General features: G+C 40.3%; 1 long non-coding RNA gene across 1 annotated transcript; it reads left to right on the forward strand.

Moving 5' to 3' along the window:
* The first annotated feature begins 804 nt into the window (after window positions 1–804).
* Window positions 805–3641, forward strand: LOC144173400 (uncharacterized). Its single transcript, XR_013323252.1, has 4 exons — window positions 805–951; window positions 1147–1292; window positions 1384–1506; window positions 2561–3641. It is a non-coding gene; the product is annotated as an uncharacterized LOC144173400 (long non-coding RNA).
* The last annotated feature ends 661 nt before the right edge of the window (window positions 3642–4302 follow it).

The raw sequence follows: 4302 nt of genomic DNA on the forward strand, positions 1-4302 counted from the left end.
CGTCTGTCTTTAGCCTTATCGGTATTTTCCGTGTTAATTGCGTTGTGTTGTCTTCTGAGAGTCATACATTTACTGTGCTAATCACGCTATTCCGCCTAATGTTGATGTGCGTTCAAGACGTTGGCGGCAGCACTGCTTACGTTTATCTGTGCTCTGTGTGTAGTTGTTCCCCGTTTCTTACAATGCCTTCGATGAATTCCGATGGTCTATTTACACTAGTCAACTTTAGTTGGCTCCCTGACGTGTAGTGAAATGCAAGGGAAAGTGGTTGTCTGAGCAGCAGCGTAGTAACAAAACGTTCCTTTTGTGGAGGGGAAGTCAGGTGGAAACACGGAGGAAGTGTGCAGCCGTTTCTATGCTGTCAATGTCAGTGGTAACCTGAGATCTCAGAATAATTACCCATAAAGCTCACGTGTGGACTATTAGAAGTTTTAACGTCACAAAGTAAGTTTAAAAATAATTCATTCCTGCCATTTTATGCTATCAATGTCAGTGGCAGCTAGAGAGTTGGAATAATTTTCGAAACGCTCAGGTGCAAAGTTGTTGAATCATGAGGTGCACCAAACATTAATGCATTTTTGTTCTCCTTTGAACGTAGAAATTATACTGCAAAAGCAGATTGCTACATTCTGTATTCATACTCTATGACCTGTTCAGAAAGAGTCTGTGGCTGACTGTGGAGACATTTGGCCCTCCACTGATAGGTTGTGACAAATGTTTTTGTTTCTCTGCAAAAAAAAAATGAAAACAAACTATTTCCATTCTTTACATGCTCCTGCGAAGTCATGGCTGTGGCATTACTGGCTGAAGACATCTTCGGCATGCTGAAGGGTCGTCGGGGAGAGTGCGGCGGATTATGAATGCCCTGTGGAGCTCATAAGCCACAAAAGAGTACCTTTTGAGTCGTGCATATTGTGCAGATATTCACCAGTTCGCATAGACCAAGGACAGGTGAGCTTAAAGTATGTTCAAATATTTTTATATCTCAAATTGTTTAGCAAGAAAAGATTACCAGGGCTTCCGCTGTAACAAAGACATTCGACTTTCGTGGAACGAATCAGACATTGTTCAATATTTTCTCGTGCTTCCTGGGTAAAGCAAGGCATAAATTTATTCTCTGATATTTTTGTACTGTTTATTTTCTAGGCAATAGGGCGAAGATAGACCTAAAACAGCTGTACAAGGAATGCATATGGCCATTTCAATTGTATTTGGACCCCTTCTTGGAAGTGTATCATCAGAAGGCAACACATTAAAGCTCTTGCATGGGATGAAATCATTGCATTCTACAAGTAACTACGCACTGCCATTTTTGGGTCTTTCATGGCGCGTTTTAGGTAGTTTCTTTGTAACTAATGGTTTGAAACTTGAACTTCTTTTCAGTGACAGCTTGGCCTGTGGCTCAAGGTGACAGTAGGAGCTTTTCGGAACACGTTAGCGAAACTTTCCTGGAAGTGCACTTTGAGACGTCCCTGGCAGAAACACCCGGGTCTTAATTTTGGTTGGGTAAGCTGGCATTTTGTTTTTGCGGGACTCAATTTCTGGGGTTGTTCATACTAATAAAATCTCACTGTTAACAAGTTATCGTGAACGCCAATACTGGCCATTGTGTTCACATTCCGCCTATAACAGATGCTCCAACAGTGGCCAAAAAAAAAAACACTATTTTGTATTTAAGTTTTGGTAAATATTTAGCTTTTACACCTTGAGAGTTGTTGCTGTGATTTGCCAGCACCACGGACACGCCCAACGTGGTTGCTGCTACAACAATACGGTGGCAAATGACGATTTAAATTTCTCGCTTTTAATACGCCCGTAGCACCAATAATACTCCCAAATACAGCCGTAGCATGAGTAATGCTTGCATTGGATTTTGACAGGTGGTTAAATAAGGGGTAATTTTTTAAGGGAATTGTTTAGAGCAAAGAAAGTGTCGCCTGCAAGAAAATGTGCTATAGTTGTGATTTATAAGAAAATTATGGAACAGCCTAGTTCAGCATTAGTCAGCTCAACTTCTGCCTCATACCACTACGAACCATGGAGGTAATACATATCGAGAGGGAAATATTTTAGGTGGAACTAATTCCCCCCAAAATTTCTGCCACAGTGCGATATTTATGATTTCCTATGAGTGGCCATTTATTTCTTTGCGGTAGAAACATCGTTTAGCTGTAAGTTATATTAAGCCAGCCTCACTATAGCATTCTAGGGAGCACATTATACATTACATAGAACATTTTTTGCAGAGAGAAGGTGTGTAAAATATAATGCCGAAAGGTGATTATAGTAATTATTATTTGATTAATAAACGAAACCTCTCAAGGATAGAAAACCTTATATTCAGGATACTGAGGCAGCAAGGTGGGATACTTTCCAGAATCAGGGCAATTTCATTGATTGTCTTTGGTGATATTGTTTAGCGCACTTTCACCTTTAGCAGCATTCCCAGAAAAAACGCAAGAAATCACTGATTTTAAATCAATTACTGTGTTATGAAAGGGCCTTAGCAACCCACTCATTTAAAGCAACCATGTAACAAAATATTCTTGTTTCCTTGAAGGTACATGAGGTGAGCAGTAAGTCTTCTCGAGGCCCGGTTATTCTGAGAGAAGGGACTGGCGCCATCAATATTGCCCGCAAGAAACACATCACGGATTCGCCGCCTGCATTGTCACTTCAGGATGTGGTCATCCCCTTCGCCGCATATGTCATCTTTTTCATCGTGTCATCATGTTCTTATGGTTGTGTGCCTTTGAAGAGTTCTTGGGACTTTTGCAGGGAGTTCTTGGAAAGCATGATAAATTTGACAGTGGCCTGGTGTCATTTAGGTTGGAGTCTTTGTTGAAATACTTGAGTGTTCAGCTCTACTTGGGATTTTAAATTATTGGTAGAGGAACTTAAAGTATCTCTTGAAAGGCATGAAGGAGGTCAGATGAAAGGCATGAAGGGGGTGAAATCAGATGAAGAGGTTTAAGTTACGGGCACATGCAAGTTTCATGTCAACTGAACACTGAAGTCGTGCCTTATTTTTCATCATTGGCACAATGCGCAGGCTGTCTTTGAATCTATAGTGGGTGTTAATGTACTTCATGGCACCGCATTGTAACGTCCTATTATTCAAGTGTAGCTCATGAGATTTTTTTTCGTGGCAGTGCTGCTGCTGATGCAAAAGTGCCTGTGCTTATTTACGCAGATGGCTTGTGCCTTCACTGATAAATTTTAGTACTGTAAGTGAGCTGACACCCATGCCGTAGAAGAATTTAAAATGTGCTTATTTGGCTTGAACAAGTCCTCTCCTTTGAACAAAGTTGCATTTCTTGCTTGGCAGATGCAGGGATTTGGTCACAATTACACTGACAGCAAGACAGGAGGGTTTTTATAGCACGCAACTGTAAATTTTACCTAAGGTAAAACGTTGAGGCTGGAAAAAATGCTTCAAGTCTGCTTTGTAAAACTGGTCCCCTGTATGATTCAACGCTGGCTTGTTTGCTTCTTAAGGATGTCTGACTTGTTCCCGCTTGAATTGATGACGTATATAATTAGTCTGCTTGTTAAATTTTATTACGTGTAACATGCTTCCGGCTACCTGGTTTGCAAAATTATATAAGATTCACGCTAGCTTTTGTGAGATTTCCTGGGATGAATTATTTTAAACAACTACAAATTGTTTGGTCAAGTAACGTGCCTTAAGTCAAAGGCCTTTTCAGGACTCTCATAAAGTCTATTTTGCCTACAAATAGCTTGATATTACACTTACGTCTGGTGTCAGGAAACTACTATCTTTAATAATCATGTTTTAATTGTGGCATACTGCCGCATGTGACCTCTCGTGTCAAAATGTTTTATCGTCAATCTTGGCTCGAGCGTTGTTTTCCTAAACTCTTGCAATGCACTGTTGTAGGTTTCTGATAATACAACCGTGTATGGCTTGTTTTTAGGCCTTTCCCTACAATTTAATAGCAAACTGCATTTTCCCAAACAGTTATGCGTAAACACAGTGTGGCAAGCGCAATGAGTAATGCCGCCTTTGAATTACCTTGGTTTTTCTGATAAGACAGCATATTTGATGCTCACTGTTGTATAATGTCTGTGTCAGTGCCGCGGTAGACGCACACGTCTATTTATTTATGAAGCGGTCGGCCCTAATACCGTCTTTATTAACCATGTTTTTGAGTAAAAGTGAATATGTGAAAATGCCACTTGGAGCCTAGTGTTATCGTTATGGTATTTATTCCTTGTGCGTTGGTCATTTTCTGTGCAATTTAAAATAGACAGCTATTCAAATCTGGAATGTATGAATAC

Source organism: Haemaphysalis longicornis, unplaced genomic scaffold (genome assembly GCF_048455015.1).
Source record: "Haemaphysalis longicornis isolate Haplotype H1 unplaced genomic scaffold, Haemaphysalis longicornis Haplotype H1 scaffold_3, whole genome shotgun sequence".
In the NCBI taxonomy this organism is placed as follows: domain Eukaryota; kingdom Metazoa; phylum Arthropoda; class Arachnida; order Ixodida; family Ixodidae; genus Haemaphysalis; species Haemaphysalis longicornis.